We start from the raw sequence: 20,255 nt of genomic DNA, 5'->3' as shown, positions 1-20,255 counted from the left end.
AATCTACTATCCCCCATAGTACAAAAGTTGACCTATTCTATTCTGTGCGAGAAATAAATATTCCAAACATAGACTGGGACAGATACAATAGATGCCAAATTAATAGAACCACTAGCATTAGAAAAACAGTTTTAAGCAATGAGCCTGACACAACAGCTTAAAATGTTGATAAACTATTAGGCTATTTCTTCACATTATGAGCGCAGTAATGCACACACGGCAGTAGGCTATAAGCGCAAATGGTATTTTCCCGTTAATGAAAACATAAAACATGATTTGAAAAAGTCACAAAAATAAGCATGTGCTGTATCTTGCCTTATGCTGGGCATCATTCACAAGTGATAATATATCATTAATTCACACTTTACATTTACTAAATAACATTTGTGTGAAATTTGTTTTGATTTAGAATGGACCATTATCATGCACCTGTCTCGAAGCAGGGGCAGCGGGAAAAAATACATGTCATCTATGCACTTAAATTGCAAATGGAGGACTGATAACAGGTTCAAACAGGTGCCATTAATACAGGTAACGAGTGGAGGACAGAGGAGCCTCTTAAAGAAGAAGTTACAGGTCTGTGAGAGCCAGACATCTTGCTTGTTTGTAGGTGACCAAATACTTATTTTCCACCATAATTTGCAAATAAATTCATAAAAAATCCTACAATGTGATTTTCTGGATTTTTTTTCTGGATGAAAATTACAGGCCTCTCATCTTTTTAAGTGGGAGAACTTGCACAATTGGTGGCTGACTAAATACTTTTTTGCCCCACTGTTTGTGTGTGTGTGTATATATATATATACTGCTCAAAAAATAAAGGGAACACTAAAATAACACATCCTAGATCTGAATGAATGAAATATTCTTATTAAATACTTTTTTCTTTACATAGTTGAATGTGCTGACAACAAAATCACACAAAAATTTTCAATGGATATCAAATTTATCAACCCATGGAGGTCTGGATTTGGAGTCACACTCAAAATTAAAGTGGAAAACCACACTACAGACTGATCCAACTTTGATGTAATGTCCTTAAAACAAGTCAAAATGAGGCTCAGTAGTGTGTGTGGCCTCCACGTGCCTGTATGACCTCCCAACAACGCCTGGGCATGCTCCTGATGAGGTGGCGGATGGTCTCCTGAGGGATCTCCTCCCAGACCTGGACTAAAGCATCCGCCAACTCCTGGACAGTCTGTGGTGCAACAGTCTGTTGGTGGATGGAGCGAGACATGATGTCTCAGATGTGCTCAATTGGATTCAGATCTGGGGAATGGGCGGGCCAGTCCATAGCATCAATGCCTTCCTCTTGCAGGAACTGCTGACACACTCCAGCCACATGAGGTCTAGCATTGTCTTGCATTAGGAGGAACCCAGGGCCAACCGCACCAGCATATGGTCTCACAAGGGGTCTGAGGATCTCATCTCGGTACCTAATGGCAGTCAGGCTACCTCTGGCGAGCACATGGAGGGCTGTGCGGCCCCCCAAAGAAATGCCACCCCACACCATGACTGACCCACCGCCAAACCAGTCATGCTGGAGGATGTTGCAGGCAGCAGAACATTCTCCACGGCGTCTCCAGACTGTCACGTCTGTCATATGTGCTCAGTGTGAACCTGCTTTCATCTGTGAAGAGCACAGGGCGCCAGTGGCGAATTTGCCAATCTTGGTGTTCTCTGGCAAATGCCAAACGTCCTGCACGGTGTTGGGCTGTAAGGACAACTCCCACTTGTGGACGTTGGGCCCTCATACCACCCTCATGGAGTCTGTTTCTGACCGTTTGAGCAGACACATGCACATTTGTGGCCTGCTGGAGGTCATTTTGCAGGGCTCTGGCAGTGCTCCTCCTGCTCCTCCTTGCACATTGGCGGAGGTAGCGGTCCTGCTGCTTGGTTGTTGCCCTCTTACGGCCTCCTCCACGTCTCCTGATGTACTGACCTGTCTCCTGGTAGAGCCTCCATGCTCTGGACACTACGCTGACCGACACAGCAAACCTTCTTGCCACAGCTCGCATTGTTGTGCCATCCTGGATGAGCTGCACTACCTGAGCCACTTGTGTGGGTTGTAGAATCCATCTCATGCTACCACTAGAGTGAAAGCACCGCCAGCATTCAAAAGTGACCAAAACATCAGCCAGGAAGCATAGGAACTGAGAAGTGGTCTGTGGTCACCACCTGCAGAACCACTCCTTTATTGGGGGTGTCTTGCTAATTGCCTATAATTTCCACCTGTTGTCTATTCCATTTGCACAACAGCATGTGAAATTTATTGTCAATCAGTGTTGCTTCCTAAGTGGACAGTTTGATTTCACAGAAGTGTGATTGACTTGGAGTTACATTGTGTTGTTTAAGTGTTCCCTTTATGTTTTTGAGCAGTATATATATATATATATATATATATATATATATATATATATATACACACACACACATCCTACATACATGTACATACACATACGCACAAAGAACAAAAATAAACATACAGTGCCTTGCGAAAGTATTCGGCCCCCTTGAACTTTGCGACCTTTTGCCATATTTCAGGCTTCAAACATAAAGATATAAAACTGTATTTTTTTGTGAAGAATCAACAACAAGTGGGATACAATCATGAAGTGGAACGACATTTATTGGATATTTCAAACTTTTTTAACAAATCAAAACCTGAAAAATTGGGCGTGCAAAATTATTCAGCCCCCTTAAGTTACTTTGTAGCGCCACCTTTTGCTGCGATTACAGCTGTAAGTCGCTTGGGGTATGTCTCTATCAGTTTTGCACATCGAGAGACTGACATTTTTTCCTATTCCTCCTTGCAAAACAGCTCGAGCTCAGTGAGGTTGGATGGAGAGCATTTGTGAACAGCAGTTTTCAGTTCTTTCCACAGATTCTCGATTGGATTCAGGTCTGGACTTTGACTTGGCCATTCTAACACCTGGATATGTTTATTTTTGAACCATTCCATTGTAGATTTTGCTTTATGTTTTGGATCATTGTCTTGTTGGAAGACAAATATCCGTCCCAGTCTCAGTCTTGTGTTCGCTGCTGCTGCCCGTTACTACGCCGCTTGGTCCTTGGTTGGTGGGTGATTCTGTAACGGATTTCCGTAGCAAGGATCGGACCAATACGCAGCGTGGTAAGTGTCCATGTTTTAATAGATAAGATTGAACATGACACAAATACAAAATAACAAAGTAAATGGAAATGAAACAGTCCTGTGTGGCACAAACACTGACACAGGAAATAATCACCCACAAAATACCCAAAGAATATGGCTGCCTAAATATGGTTCCCAATCAGAGACAACGATAAACACCTGCCTCTAATTGAGAAACAATCTAAGCAACCATAGACCTATATAAACACCTAGATGGAAACAACCCCATAAATCTACAAAAACCCCTAGACAGTAGAAACACCCATAGATGAGACAACAACACACATATCACCCATGTCACACCCTGACCTAACCAAAATAATAAAGAAAACAAAGAAAACTAAGGTAAGGGCGTGACAGATATTTAAAAGAAAATGGGATCTTGGCACATTGAATTCACTGCAGAGTGTACCTATTTTCTAATGAAATAGGTCTGAAAAGGTCCTGATTCCTAGAGTATGCCAAAGATTAAAGTTGGCATCCCTCAGGGCTTTTGGCAAGTCTGGGTTGCCTACTATAGGCGAGTGAGAACACATTTGGGAGGAAATGCCCAGGTATTTCTTACAGTCCCTCCGTGCTAGTAGGGTGCAGTAAATCACAAAGGTGATTTCACTAAAGTTGTTAATGAATATTATTGAGCTTAGGGGCAATGAACCACAGGATTGGGCTTCTATCTGAATCCACGTTGACTCTTGTCTGTTTGTGATCCATGTTAGCATGTTGCGGATTTGGGCAGACCAGTAGTACAATTGAATGGAGGGAAGGGCAAGAACAGAGTGGAGAACTTGATCCTAAGTTTTTTATTGCCCCATATAAATTTGGTGATGCTTTGGTTAGTTGTTTTGAAAAAGGAAACTGGGAGATAGCATGGGAGCATCTGAAATAAATAGTTCCGTCTAGGGAGGATGTTCATACGGATGACATTAATTCTTCCTACTAAGCTAATTGGGAGGGAGATCCAGGTTTGGAGATCTGTCTAAAATGGGAGGGAGGGATTTCTCAGGGTTGGATATGTAGAGCAAGACATCATCCGCGTAAAGTGAAATCTTGTGCTACAGGACGCCTGCAGAGACACCCATAATACTTGGATTGCTGCTTATCAACTCTGCCAGAGGCTCCGTCCCCAACAAGTAGAGCAGGGGGGACAGCGAGCACCCTTGTCTTGTGCCCCGTTCCAGAGGGAATCTGTCAGAGTTCAGTCCATTAGTAGTCACCATGGCATTTGGATGAGAGTATAGTGATTTGATCCATTTAATACAATTTGGGCCCATATTGAACTTTTCTAAGACTGAAAACAGAAAGCTCCACTCCATCCTGTCAAACGCCTTCTCAGCATCCAGTGAAGCCAGCAGGACAGAGTGCGTCTGTGCGTTTACTTGATCAATAATATAAAAAATATGGCGAATGTTATCAGAAGAGTATCTTTCACTAATAAATCATTTTGGGAAGAAGAGTGTTTAGTTTTTTGGCGAGCAATTTGGTAATTATTTTGTAGTCGAAATCCAGCAAGGTTATGAGCTGGAAGGACGAGCAGGATAGAGGGTCCTTGTCTTGAGTGTGGGAGAACTCAGTTTATGCAAAAATCCTCCAGCATTGGCATGAAGATAGGGCTGAGCTGGGGCCAAAAAGCTTTGTAGAACTCTGGGGAATCCTTCTGGGCCTGGGGACTTATTAGGTGGCATGGAGGTAATTGCCTCCAGGATCTCCTCAGGAGTGAAGGGGGAGTTGAGATCTTCTTGGTCGGTCTCTGATAGCTTAGGTAGCGAGATTCCCTCTAGGAAGGAGTGGAGTTCTGCCTCCGTGTGTTTTCTCTCAGAGGTATATAGTTTGCAGTAAATTGATATTTTTGGGTCATATGTGACCTCGTCCTCTGCTGTTCGGATAGCCATGATTGTATGCTCTGACTGCTCTTTTTTTAATTGCTAAGCAAGCAATCTACTAGGCCTATTACTATACTCATGGTATTTCTGTTTAGTAAAGAGTTCAACATCTTTGCAGATCTAGGATTTGTGGTGGGGACTTGAGATGATTTGTCTAGGGTTGGGTTAAGGATACAATTAAAATCTCCCGGCCACCACGCCAAACGAAACACAATGCTCATTGAACAGGGTTATCATTTTTTACACGAAAGCAGGGGTATCTGTGTTAGGGGTGTATATATTTAAGATAGTAATTGGTTGACCATACAGTGACCCAGTTATCAAAATAAATCTCCCCTCTGGATCAGATATGTTTTTGTCAATTATGAATGGAACATTCTTATGGATAAGTATGGCTGTACCTCTACTGTTTGATTTGAAAGATGAGAAATACACCTGTCCCACCCAAGCTCTGGGGAGTCTGGCATGTTCAGCATCACAGATGTGTGTCTCTTGTAATAGCGCGATGCCTGCTTTTTCCTTTTATAGAGCACATAGTCTCTTTTTCCGTTTTATTGCATCCCTAGACCATGGCAGTTCCATGTCAATAGATTTAAGGTGCTAGTCGTCGTCATCGAACAGTAATGGAACTTTAGTGCAAGTCATCTCTGGGTAAAAGTGGATAATAGTTCCAGCTGCGTTCACATAAAAGGAAAATAAATGGTGTACAGAAAATAACAATCTCTGAACACCCCAGCCGAGTTCCCAAACAACTCGACACATCCCGTTGGATCTATTACCCCCACGTTGGGATCTCAACTCAGAAAGGATGTCTTCGACAGAGTGCGAGGTTGGCATTCGTTGGGCCTCGGGGGGGGAACGGGTCCTCTTGCTCCTGGCTAATGGCGCTAGCTTTTTCTGAAGCTAGCTTCTTCTTGGAGGCTTTTTCCGTCGCTAATGCTCGAGTCCGGGTAAAAATGTCACCTGTAATGTCGCCTTCTGTAGCCGCCATGACTTTTTGACTAAAGCTAAATGAGTTTGAACTTGAAGTGGAGGTAAGATTAGGAATTTATTTATATAGCCCTTCGTACATCATCTGATATCTCAAAGTGCTGTACAGAAACCCAGCCTAAAACCCCAAACAGCAATGCAGGTGTAACAAAACTACTTAGTTCACGAGGCCATCTCGTTCAAGGGTCATGTGATCCCTCCGCGCTTAAACCTTTTGTCTTGCCCATTCACCCTCTGAATGGCACACATACACAATCCATGTCTCAATTGTCTCAAGATTTGAAAATCCTTCTTTAACATGTCTCCTCCCCTTCATCTACACTGATTGAAGTGTATTTAACAAGTGACATCAATAAGGGATTATAGCTTTCACATGGATTCACCTGGTCAGTCTGTCATGGAAAGAGCAGTTGTTCTTAATGTTTTGTATAGTCAGTGTATATGGAAAGCTGTAGGAGTGCATCGTTTTGCCTGAAATCGATGGTGCTTTGCCCCAGAGTTAAGGTCAATTCCATTTGAATTCCAATCGATTTACAAAGAATTTAAATGCAGCTGGTGAACTGGAAAAACAGAGGAAATGTCACATTGATCAATTGAACCTCAGTTAATTCCACTAGCGCTAACAGAGTTGAAATGGAATTGACCACACTCTTTGGCTCCACTCTCCTCATATTTCACTGATCAGTCATGAGTGCTGTTTTAGCAGGCACGCCACACAGGCATTATCACGTAAGGCTTTTTGGCAAGGGTGTAAATCTGCTCTGAGGGGCCAATGGGGAATGAGGGGGGGGATGAGTGATTGACATCCCAGCATGTGGCCCTGACACAAACACAGTTTCCACAGCAAGCAGATAGATGAAAGACTGGCTCCTACTGGTTCGCTGGTACAGTGTGATCTGAATGGCCAGATGCCACACAGGCACACATACACACACACGAATGCAAACACATATGCACACATGTCAAACACACAGTTCAGATGAGTGTAAAGCCACTGGCTGTCTCCGTACTGTCTCCTCTTCTACTCTTCCTGTTTTCAGGAGCCTGTCCAGCACATTGCTCAGAGGGCGGGTTTATGAGACATCTATCAGTCTGGATGTCTTCAAAAGACTCCTCCCTTCCCCCTTCCTTCCCCAGCTTGTCCTTTGTGTCTAGCTCATCCATTCTATTTGTGTCCGTGTGTCCGTGTGTGTGTGTGTGTGTGTGTGCGTGCGTCCGTCCGTCCGTCCGTCCGTCCCCAGGTCCTTTCCCGGCTCTTTAACTCTCCTAGGAGGTGGTTCTTCTCCATGGTTGTGGTGTTGATGTGAGGTTTATCAGAGACGACAGGCTGATTCTCAGAGCATATCCTTGGTGCTCTCTCTGTCAGTCCTAGCCCTCAGGGGTATGATAGGATTCCTTCACACTGTCCGCCTACGGTTCGCTGAAGTTCAGTCAAACCTCAGACTGCTGATAGATTGAGTTGGAACAATAACCCTGGCACCTTCCCAGCTTCTCTGTGGTGCTAGTGCAGTCCAGACCAGGGAGCTTCATCCACTGCAGGCTGTGTGATTGGCCGCAGCACTAACCCATTCCTGGGAATAAAGGCCTGCAGTTCTCAACCTGTTCACTGGAGAGTAGAGGAGTCTGTCTTTGACAATAACCGAAAGTCCTCTCTCACCCTGGGCTTTGTGCCTGCCTGCCTGCCTGCCTGCCTGCCTGCCTGCCTGCCTGCCTGCCTGCCTGCCTGTCTGCCTGTCTGCCTGTCTGCCTGTCTGTCTGTCTGTCTGTCTGTCTGTGAGTGAGTGTGTGTGAGACAGAATAGACAGAACTCAGACAGACTCATTATGTTAAAGGGACCATAATGAATGAGAGCAGTCTGTGTTATTGTGAGAGATGAGGAAGCTGCAGGCATGTTCTGTTCTCCACTGCAACACAAGCCTTCTAGAGCATCGGAGTTTCTGCCAGAGGTTTAGAAATGGGCGCCAAACTTTGGGCTAAAACATTTCCCTTTATATTGAGAGCTGGAAAAGAAAACCTCTGCAGTGATTTGATTTTGACTCTGGGAGAAGGCGTGCATAATTAAGTCCTGTGGAAGAACCTGACAGGCTGCAGGAGTAAGTTTCAGATTTCTCCCTCCTGTACTGGATTAAGTCACACGTCATCTAAGGATTTCAGCACACTGTGCTTCAATCTCTCTGTGACAGGTGATCCATCAAACCCATTTATCAGCCCCAGTCTTGTCTTCTCACGAGAAGAGGAAGGCGAACTGCAGCGATGGCAAAATCCTAACTGTAGTGCAGGTTGATATTGGCCTGCAGCCTAGGGTTCTGGAGAGGATTGTACATTTAATGCATAATGTTCTTGCAGTAATTCCGAGATCACTGAAAAAAAACACATTATTTAAGAAACAGCACAGTTATTGGTATTATTCCAAACATTATTATTCCAAACATGTTACTTTTGAAACGTTTGGGTGGGTTCTCACAAATCTAAGTTTAAGACAGTCTCGGAAACCAAAGTACAACTCCTTTGGAATGCATTCCGTGGACAGTTGTTGGTTGAAGAATCCATCACACACCTCCACTTATTTATAAATAATGTAAGATGCCTGTAAAGATGTGTCTTTCAAATGCAGTCTCCATCCAGGGGCTTTACTGCTGAGCCTACCCAGGCTGATCTACTAGCTCCCTGCAAAATGGACACAAATTGAACAAAATCAATTAGTATTGAATTTATCACAAATCATTCCACAACACACCCTGTAATCTCTTTCCAATGTAATATTCAGCAAAGGAAATATGAAATCAATGGCATGAAAATCAGCAGGAAAGGAGGCTCAGAGAGATAGAGATTTCAAAAGCGGGCGGGTGACGTGTGGTAATCTGAATTAGAAGTTAACGCAAAGAGAGGCTGTCTGACCCACAGAGATCCTATTAAATGAAGATATATATGACTACTTTCAGACCACTGATCTAGAGTCAGTATTAAGGTGGTGGAAGATGATCTGAATGGAAGAGGCTGTCTGCCAGATCACTGATCTAGAATCAGAGTGAAATAGCATTGAAAGCGTTCATGCTCTGTAAAATCTGGCTGCCTTCCATCTGGTAAATTGAAATGTATCACAGCTTGAAAGCAGCCGTCCCTGGCCATTTCCTGGGCTTCTCTCTAGCCTGGAGAAAACCTAGTGTAGTTATGTACCACTGCTGTGTGGCAAACTGTATCATCACAGAGAGCCAGGAGCAGTGTCTCTGCCTCGCCTTGACCACCCAGGGAACTCCTCACATGTACTGTGGGCCCTGGGTTTCAAACAGTAGGAACTCACAGTGGAACTACTGTAGGAGGCCGTGTTGTTTGTTATGAACTGGCAGACAGAGTCGATATGAGTAGAGGGGATGGATATACAGTCGTGGATATAAGTCTTCCTTTCCTCCTTCAGCCTTCAAAGAACTGTGAATGAGTTTTTACAAAGGGGCAGGTGTTTTGAGCAGCATTCTTTCTCGTCTGTCACTGCAGGAGTGTTGCGTCTACTGAACGGCGATAATAAGAGTGTGAGAATGTTCCTCTTAATTGTGTTTGATGAAAATGGCACAGCACATCAACAGCTCGCTTCAAACTCTTCTACGAAATGATGCCTCTGATGAGTCTCAGCTAAATGTGTCTAACTTGTCAGTGATCTCATGTGAACAGCGTATTTCAATTATGTAAAGCTTACAGGCAGAGTTTGACTGATTGACCAATTTGGCTTTGAATTTGAATTAGTTTTTTCTTCGTTTTCTTTCTCGAAATCAGATGTCATTTTGCAGGGCCAGTGGGTAAGATGACTTTATTGATATAAAGTAGAAGTGATTTGTGCGCTTGTTACTTTCATGTGCACTCAGACACACACTCTCATCTGATTCGCTGATACATTGTGCGTGTCAATCTCTCTCTCTCTCTCTCTCTCTCTCTCTCTCTCTCCCCCTCTCTCTCTCCCCCTCTCTCTCTCCCCCCTCTCTCTCTCTCCCCTCTCTCTCTCCCCTATCAAGAGTATCCACTCTGTCTCCATTTCTATTACATTACAGACAGTCACATCTATTAACTTCAGTCAGACACCCACAGCAGTCTCCACCCCTTTATCCAAATCTGTCTGAATACTGGCTCATTTTCCCCTGTGTATCCAGGAAGAAAACAGAGAAAATGGCTGCTTTTTTGAAGCCTGATAATCATCTGTGTCGCTATTTTAAGACCCCAAGCGCCTGGGGTTGGAGGGACGGCTGATGATGAAGGTTGCTGATGTCATCGGTGTTGCCGGGCAACCAGAATATTTCCAGTTGTCAGGGTCTGGCTCACTAGGGCGAAGTGGCTGATGGGAAGCAGCGATTAGAGATGCAGGGAGGGCAGGCGGTTGGGTCTCTGTCCCCCCTCTGTCCAGCCCCTGTAGCCCAAGCTCCAGCCCCGGGACATGACACGCTAAAGGCTCTTTCCTTTAAAACTCTGTCTCAGTACGAAGGTTCATTGTAACATGGTGGTGTAATATGTCTAGGAGCAGTACACGAGACGTCTATTCTTTGATAGGAAGAGACATTTGGTAATCATCACACAGAGATGAGGAACAGAAGCTGAACAATTAAGTGCTAGACTGTGATATTACACAAATGGGTGCATAATGAATTGCAATTAAATAAACCTTTGTGAGGTTGTAAATTAAAGTGCAATTAGAAACAGGATCCTACGTTTTGCAGCAAATGAGGTTTAGAAATAATGACTTTCCTTTACAACTACGGTGTTTCTTTCTTGATCTCATTCTGATTGTAGAGTTAGAGAGATCATTCTCCTGGCCCTGTGCTCTGCACTAGAGAGTAGCCAGTCCTGTCTGTGGGTCAATGCCACCATGTGAAGTGGCTCTGTGTTCTCCTGTGTTCACACAGCCTTCTCTAAGCAGCTTCCTCACCAACATGAAAACCAGTAGCTTTGTGCTTGGCACTTGAGTCTCTAAAGTCCAACATGATTACGCCCCAGAGAGTCAGGAGGTTAAGAGGAAACCTTAACTACACAGCTCAACGCTTATTATGGATGGCGACGTAACTTCACTGCATTTCCAGTGGACGCAACCTCAAGTAACCACATGGGTATGGGACTTGAAGTTTGTTAACACGTTTCACCTCCTAACAGGTGCTAGGTTAGTGGTAGTATCTCCTCCCACGTTATGGTCATGCTACTAGGGTAACGTACAGCTATGGTGTGATCGACATGTACTTGGTCCCCTTATCTAAAGCAATTAGACTACATCCCATTACCAGATCATTCAAAAGATTGCAGCCAAATAAAAATACCTAATGTGTCCTTTGTTTACCCTACTACCCAGATACACATTACAGACACCATCTATTTTCAGATGAAAGCCCTTCCTTTGGCCAACCTTTCCTTGTTTTCTGTGCCCACCTGTGGATTTGCGTGGCGTGTCACACCTAGAATGTCACTCATTACCATATGGCTCCCATCCCACAGACTGGCTCATTAAGAGTTTCCTGGCTCGTGGTGGGCGAAGCCGCGAGCGTAATTACAGCCTGGCTCTCCTCCGAGACACTGTGTGTGTGTGTGTGTGTGTGTGTGTGTGTGTGTGTGTGTGTGTGTGTGTGTGTGTTGCTAGTGTCATTGGCTCCTCAAGCAGAGTGGTTTTCTGTCGGCTGTTAGCTAGCTCTGCCTTGTTTAAACTCCACAGGCCCGTAAAGCTGGTGTTTCTTATTAGAGGTCATTTTGTAATGAGAAAATGTGTATGCATGAACATTCCACTGTGGGTTTGAGGGAGAGGAATTTGAGATGCTATTAGAGCAGGTGTGACGGCAGTTTCCCTTTCTACTCCTCTACCTGTTCATCCGCATACGTAAGTTTGTGCACGACTGTCACATGCTTGTGTGATCCAGAGCTGAGCAGCAACTGTGACCTCCATGGAGGTTTTCTCCCTCCCTCCCTCCCTCCCTCCCTCCCTCCCTCCCTCCCAGGTACAGCTGCTCCAACCAGAAGGGCTTATTAACCAGTAGTGCTGTAGCTCTGCCCCAGTCTGGCACCTCAGCTCACTGCTGGCTGGGAGGTTGTCAGACTGTCTGGACAGGACTCGATGGGCTCTTATTGAAGCTCTAAAACAGATATGCAAATGTTCTGTAAGAGTGGTAAGGCGTGGACCTTTCCTCGGATCCTGTCTGGGACACACCTATCAAGCCAGAGCCTGAGAAAGTTACTCTACATTTAAGCAATAAGGCCTGAGGTATATGGCCAATATACCACGACTAAGGGCTGTTCTTAGGTGCCTGGATACAGCCCTTAGCCGTGGTATATTGGTCGTATCCCACAAACCACTGAGGTGCCTTATTGTTATTATTATTTTTCAATGTACCCCCTTTTTCAATCTTGTATCATCGCTGCTACGGGCTCGGGAGAGGCGAAAATTGAGTTATGCATCCTGCCTAACTGCGCTCCTTAACAACCGCCAGCTTGACCCGGAAGCCAGCACATATACAGTTGAAGTCAGAAGTTTACATACACCTTAGCCAAATACATTTCAACTCAGTTTTTCACAATTCCTGACATTTAATCCTAGTAAAAATTCCCTGTCTTAGGTCAGTTAGGATCACCACTTTATTTTAAGAATGTGAAAATGTCAGAATAATAGTAGAGAGAATTATTTATTTCAGCTTAAAATTTTTTCATCACATTCCCAGTGGGTCAGTTTACATACACTCAATTAGTACTTGGTAGCATTGCCTTTAAATTGTTTAACATGGGTCAAACATTTCGGGTTATGTCGAATCGATATAGGACTTGTTTTACTGTGGATATAGATACTTTTGTACCTGTTTCCTCCACAATCTTCACAGGGTCCTTTGCTGTTGTTCTGGGATTGATTTGCACTTTTCGCACCAAAGTACGTTCATCTCTAGGAGACAGAACGCCTCTCCTTCCTGAGCAGTATGACGGATGCGTGGTCCCATGGTGTTTATATTTGCGTACTATTGTTTGTACAGATGAACGTGGTACCTTCAGGCGTTTGGAAATTGCTCCCAAGGATGAACCAGATTTGTGGAGGTCTACAATTTTTTTTCTGAGGTCTTGGCTGATTTCTTTTGATTTCCCTATGATGTCAAGCAAATAGGCATTGAGTTTGAAGGTAGGCCTTGAAATACATCCACAGGTACACCTCCAATTGACTCAAATTATATCAATTAGCCTATCAGAAGCTTCTAAAGCCTTGACATCATTTTCTGGAATTTTCCAAGCTGTTTAAAGGCACAGACAAGTTAGTGTATGTAAACTTCTGACCCACTGGAATTGTGACACAGTGAGTTATAAGTGAAATAATCTGTCTGTAAACAATTGTTGGAGAAATGACTTGTGTCATGCACAAAGTAGATGTCCTAACCGACTTGCCAAAACTATAGTTTGTTCACAATACATTTGTGGAGTGGTTGAAAAACGAGTTTTAATGACTCCAACCTAAGTGTATGTAAACTTCCGACTTCAACTGTAGGTCTATGTATGTGTGTATATACAGTACCAGTCAAAAGTGTGGACACACCTACTCAATCCAGGGTTTTCTTTATACTGGTCTATTGGTTCAGACAGGTCAGTAGAGAGATGAGAGGTAGGACAGTGCTGCAGGAATGTTTGCCATCTCCTCTCTCTCTCTTAGCTCTGCCCCAGTAGGGGTCTGCTGACCTTGGGCCTGCTGTCTGATCACGGTCATCCTCTGACTTAGAGTTGCCCCAGCAACCACACATCACCAGGACAACCCAATGTTACCCCAGCAACAGCTCATCATCGGGACAACCCAATCACCCCCGCTCTCTCTACACACACACACACAGTCGCAGGCACAGAAACACACACGCACGCACACACACACACACACACACACACACACACACACACACACACACACACACACACACACACACACACACACACACACACACACACACACACACACACACACACACACACACACACACACACGCACGCACGCACGCACGCACGCACGCACGCACGCACGCACACACAGTCTGTCCTCTGGGATCTGACACCTGACATTTGAGAGTGGTCAGATAAAGGACAGGAATGGCCAGATAATTGTCTGACTCAAGATTTTGTGTGTGTGTGTGTGTGTGTGTGTGTGTGTGTGTGTGTGTGTGTGTGTGTGTGTGTGTGTGTGTGTGTGTGTGTGTGCTTGCGTGTGTGTTTGTGCCTCTGTGTGCATGCGTGGTATGTGGTTGTGTAAACGTCAATGTGAGATTAAAGAGCAGAGCAAGTCAAGATGATTCTGAGAGAGGATTCATTCGTGTTTATACGTCAGAGATGCCAGAACAAAGATAAAGGATTTGTGTGGCTCTGTGTCTGTACAGACAGACCAGTGATGACGCTTGGCTTTTTTATTTTTTTATTTTTTTATTTCACCTTTATTTAACCAGGTAGGCTAGTTGAGAACAAGTTCTCATTTGCAACTGCGACATGGCCAAGATAAAGCATAGCAGTGTGAACAGACAACACAGAGTTACACATGGAGTAAACAATTAACAAGTCAATAACACAGTAGAAAACAAAGGGGGAGTCTATATACATTGTGTGCAAAAGGCATGAGGAGGTAGGCGAATAATTACAATTTTGCAGATTAACACTGGAGTGATAAATGATCAGATGGTCATGTACAGGTAGAGATATTGGTGTGCAAAAGAGCAGAAAATAAAATAAATAAAAACAGTATGGGGATGAGGTAGGTGAAAATGGGTGGGCTATTTACCAATAGACTATGTACAGCTGCAGCGATCGGTTAGCTGCTCAGATAGCTGATGTTTTAGACGGCACCCTGTTATGAAAGGGCACAATGCTACCTCCCTTCCTCTCCCCTTACCTCCCTTCCTCTCCTCTCCTTCCCCTCTTCTCCCACCCACTGCATGGCCTCTCACAGTGTCCCTTAATTCATCACTCTCAAACAGCCTCTCACCACCACAGACCCAACAGATCCGTCTGTCTGGAGAAGATTGATGTGCTTGCGTACTGATATCTGACCACGGAGATAGAGAGAGCGAGCGAGACCCACACATCTTTCATCCCTCGTCCATGTCTAAACCTGTTTTCACACTGATTTCCTCTCAGTATCCCTCTCTCTGGTGGCCATCCGGAGCCTTGCTCAGTCGACTCTGCTCGTTTTCACGAGGTAAATTTCCCTGTCATTGGGAATATAACGATAACGTCCGGCTTCAGTGTTTTGAATGTGCCATGGAGATAGTTTTTTCCTGCTTAGCGTAGCCTTGCTGTTTAAGAACACTCAAAGTATGGAGAACTAAGCAGTGCAGTGGCATATAAATAAGCCTTCCTTCCACTCGCTGGAATAAAAACAGCTCTGAATTTCAAGGCTGTTGCAGTATGCAACATGTTAAAGTATTGGCCATTGGTTAGAATGGAAATGTCTTCTGTATTTCTCAACACTCCCAGATACACACAGACTAGAGGTTGGACCCAGACCTGAGGACAATCAGACCCGGATCCGAACGGTCCGATCATTAAAAAAAAGGGGACCCGGATCTGAACGGACCAAACCTCTTGGGTCCTAGGTCAGGTCCGTTGTATTCAAGTTGGGGTGGACCCATGAAGACCTCTAACATAGACACGTTGAGAGACATAAGGTTAGCAGCAGTGCAGCACCCCTCGATTGAGAGCAATTGTTCGGGGTTAAGTGCCTTGCTCAAGGGCACAATGACAGGCGATATTACATGGGATCAGACAGAGTCCAGCAGCCTTCCAATTCAGTTCCATTCCCATTTTTGTGTTGCCCGGCACAGGGCTTGAACCAGAAGTCTTCAGGCTGCTGGTCCGCCTCTCTCACCTCTAGGCTACTGCTGCCCCTTACACATGAGGAAGAACTCAGGACAAAATGAAAGTATTTGAAACAAAGATCAAAGATTGGTTATCAATCAATTAATAAAGCATTGTAGATCTATACTTTTCCCATGGAATTGGGTAGTGGTGCAGGTGGCCTTCAAAACAGTCAGAGATGTTCCAAGGTGTTTTATTCTCTGTGCTCTAGTATCCACTAACAGCCCAAATGTACCTGGTTATGTAAGCAGACCATTAAGCCCTGGGCATTGTTTTCTTTCTAAGTGTTTAATCGGCGCGTGCAACTATATTGGGCCATTATATTGGTTGTCTCTGCTCATCTCTGTTCCGGCTTTAATTGCTGTCTGAAATCTATGCGGCAATTACAACGACTGCTGCTAACAGCGTGCATTTAAACACAACGCTGCTGCCACAGCTCAGTGGGTTTATTGTGTAATCCTCACATGTTCCCATTTAGAGAGGGCTGTCACGGTCTACATGTGTCGCTAGAATCTGCCATTTCTGCACTGATCTATATGTGGGCTGAGCAGACACACAGCTACTCTGCACGGGTTTATTGATATCTATCCACATATATAAAACATGTGTAAACAGAGCTGTAAACATACGGTGGGCATACTACACCCTGTCATCTCCCTGCTTCCACACCTGAGGAGGAAGCAGAACATTGGCTGGTTTGTTGTCGTTGGTCACTGAGGTGGCTGAGGCCACTGGCTGATAGGCCTTGAATTTTGACCAGGCAGGTGGGACCGGGGCAGACGTGTTCCCCTTCTGTGTCTCTTATTGGGGGAGACCTCAGTGTTGGCCGTCAGCGTTGGCCGTCAGCGTTGGCCGGAGGTAGAAGGGCTTTGAAGTCTACAGGGAATGATTAACCTGCTGATGATTAATGAGCCCTGAGAGGTGCAGAACATCCCCAGTTCAGAGGGCACTGCCCTGGTGGCTAGAGGAGGAGCATTCATTTCTCTCCCTCTATTGATCTGGGATGTTCTGCGACGTCTCCATCACAGTCACCCCCCCCCCCCTCCAAGCAAAGAATGCCTTATGATATGGATAGAAGCTTAGTCCAAAATGCTAGCTAAGAAAGTGAAGTAGGTTAGATAGAGTGCTCTCACATTCAGACATCTCCATGACAACAGGAGACAATGATGAGGACATAGCAAGAAAACTATTTGCGGTGGTGACAATTGGTTATATTCTCTTCTCCTATCCTCCACCAGAGCCTCCCCTGTGTGATGTGTCACCTCTTTGATGGTTCTGCTGTATTTAGGTTGGAACCAGGGAGACAGAATAGACAGAGATATCTCAGTGGAAAGTGGAGCAGCTGTGTAGAGTGGAGGTTGGTTGTGTGAGTCAGAGAGCCCATAGGAGCTGTCATAGTTCTGGTAATGTAGGTTAACTGTGCTCACAGGAAAAACACAGGGCTCAACCACAGCTTTAATGACACGCATGAAACTGACTTTTATTCCACTTAAAGGTATGAATAATTGGTTCTCTTTTGCACATTCTGTGAAACGTTTTATGGTTGTGTGGGAAAAAGTTGAGATTGTGACGTTGATTGATCTTTGAGGACAACGCGCACGGTATGTGTGCATGCGTGTGTATGTTTCTATGTGTGTGTGTGTACGCACGTGTGAATGTGTGTTTACAAAGTGCATGTGTCTTGCAGAGATAGGAGAATAGTGTGGAAGTTGCATGAGTTGTGGCATTAAAAGTGTAAAGTCTTAATGATCTCACCCTGTATGCCTTCTGTCCTCTTTCTCCCTCTCTCCTTTCATCAGAGAGTAGCTCAGCCATCACGTCCTCCTGTGTGGTCTGGGAAACTCCCTGTCTCCCCCTGCTGGTCAGGCTGGCGAAGCACTAGCATGTCTCTTTCATTAAGCAGAACTATCCAGGGGCGGGGGCACAAAGTGCTTGAGGATGGTTGGGGGGTGGTCCTGAGGGAGGCCCCCGTCCGGAAGTTGTACAATTCTTAATTTTTCAAACACCTGAAAAAGCTTTTTTCTGCAATCTAGAGCCATAATCATTATGCTTAATTTTATGTTAAAAAAAGAAAAAGAAAGAAAAATCTTGATATCTAAGAAGAAAAGCCTCTTGAGCTGTCTGTATCCTCCTGAATGGTGTTTTAGTTTTCATATTAAATAAACTAAATATGCTTCTCTGCTAAAGTCTGGGTAAAAGATTGAAAGTCTACCAACCTTGCCAGCAGGCATGCCAACTAAGGTACACTATATATACAAAAGTATGTGGACACCCCTTTAAATCAGTGGATTTGGCTATTTCAGCCACACTCGTTGCTGCCTGGTGAACAATATCGAGCACACAGTCATGCAATCTCCATGGACAAACATTGGCAGTAGAATGGCCTTACCGAAGAGCTGTGAAATGTTTTTTCTCCCTAATTTCATGATATCCAATTACAATCTTGTCTCATCGCTGCAACTCCCCAACGGGCTCGGGAGAGGAAAAGGTTGTCCTCCGAAACATGACCCACCAAACCGCGCTCCTTAATACCTGACCGCTTAACCCGGAAGCCAGCCGCACCAATGTGTCAGAGGAAACACTGTTCAACTGATGACCGAAGTCAGCCTACAGGCGCCCGGCCCACCACAAGGAGTCGCTAGAGCACGATGAGCCAAGTAAAGACTCCTGGCCAAACCCATCCCTAACCAGAACGACACTGGGCCACCCTATGGGACTCCCGGTCACTGCCGGTTGTGACACAGCCTGGCATTGAACTCAGGTCTGCGATGCAGTGCGATGCAGTGAATTCGACTGATGCGCCACTCGGGAGGCCTGAGTTCAGTGACTTTCAACATGGCACCGTCATAGCATGACACCTTTCCAACAAGTCAGTTTGTCAAGTTTCTGCCCTGCTAGAGCTGCCCTGGTCAACTGTAAGTGCTGTTATTGTGAAGTGGAAACATCTAGGAGCAACAACGGCTCAGCCGCGAAGTAGTAGGCTACACAAGCTCACAGAACGGGAACGCTGAGTGCTGAGGCACGTAACGCATAAAAATCATCGGTCCTCGGTTGCAACACTTACTAGCCGAGTTCCAAACTGCCTCTGGATGCAACGTCAGCGCAATAACTGTTTGTTGGGAGCTTCATGAAAGGAGTTTCCATGACAGAGCAGCCAAGCATCGGTCTGGAGTGGTGTAAAGCTCGCCGCCATTGGACTCTGGAGCAATAGAAACGTGTTCTCTGGAGTGATGAATCACGCTTGGCGGATGCCAGGAGAACTCTACCTACCCGAATACAAAGTGTCAACTGTAAAGTTTGATGGAGGAGGAATAATGGTCTGGGGCGCCTTAGTTCCAGTGAAGGGAAATCTTAATGCTACAGCATACAATGATATTCTAGGCAATTCTGTGCTTCCAACTTTATGGCAATAGTTTGGGGAAGGCCCGGTGTGGAAGAACTTGACTGGCCTGCACAGAGCCCTGACCTCAACCCCATCAAAAACCTTTGGGATGAATTGGAACGCTGACTGCGAGCCAGGCCAGAAATGATAGCCTGAAATGGCTTCTTAGGTTCTCCCAACCTCATAACTAGGTACTATCTGGGATAGCTAAAGTCAACTTCATAACTTTTATAGGTGGCTAGTAGTATTCCAGAGAAACAACAACAACAACACATTTACAAAAACAAAACCTGTATTTTTTAAACCGGACGGACAAATATGAGGGGGCACGTGCCACCTATGGGCATGACGCCTCTGGAACTATCCCAAATGTTCTGAAATAGTCCATTTACCTGACCAGTATGCAGAGAGAGACACTGCTTTTCGGGCTCTGCAACTGTCACATGTAGTTGTCAAATACAAAAAGGTATTAATGTCACACTGTAATCGTTTTAATATGGGCACGTTTGAGAGGAGTCTAGGCATATTGGCTTGGGAAAAGAAAAAACACACACCATCAATACAATGGTTGAACTTCAGAGCAACCCACATTTTGACATCCCACATTGCCCACTGCTGAAATATAAGCCCTATAAATCAGATTTCTATGCACCTCTCTCTTCTCTAGTCAGTGTGATCGACAATGATAGGCAGCAGGTGACGCCAAGGACCCTGGGAAATATTGTGTTGAGGTAAGCCAGCCGCATGGTCATGGCCACACCTCTGTGAGCAGCTAAGTCATTCTGTTATCCTCTAGTGACTCCCCATCCTGCATGAGGGAGCGTAATCATCGACTGACAAATCAAATCTAATCTAATCAAATCAAATTGTATTTGTCACATACACATGGTTAGCAGATGTTAATGCGAGTGTAGCGAAATGCTTGTGCTTCTAGTTCCGACAATGCAGTAATAACCAACAAGTAATCTAGCTAACAATTCCAAAACTACTACCTTACAAGTGTAAGGGGATAAAGAATATGTAC

At 44.8% G+C, this 20,255-nt stretch overlaps 1 pseudogene; it reads left to right on the top strand.

Moving 5' to 3' along the window:
• The window catches only part of LOC110501026, a 29,448-nt pseudogene extending 11,700 nt beyond the window's left edge, over nucleotides 1-17,748 (top strand).
• Nucleotides 17,749-20,255: the final 2,507 nt, after the last annotated feature.

This window comes from Oncorhynchus mykiss, chromosome 21, assembly GCF_013265735.2.
Source record: "Oncorhynchus mykiss isolate Arlee chromosome 21, USDA_OmykA_1.1, whole genome shotgun sequence".
NCBI lineage: Eukaryota > Metazoa > Chordata > Actinopteri > Salmoniformes > Salmonidae > Oncorhynchus > Oncorhynchus mykiss.
Note: the sequence above shows the minus strand (reverse complement) of the source record. Positions and strands in the feature narration are given on the sequence as shown.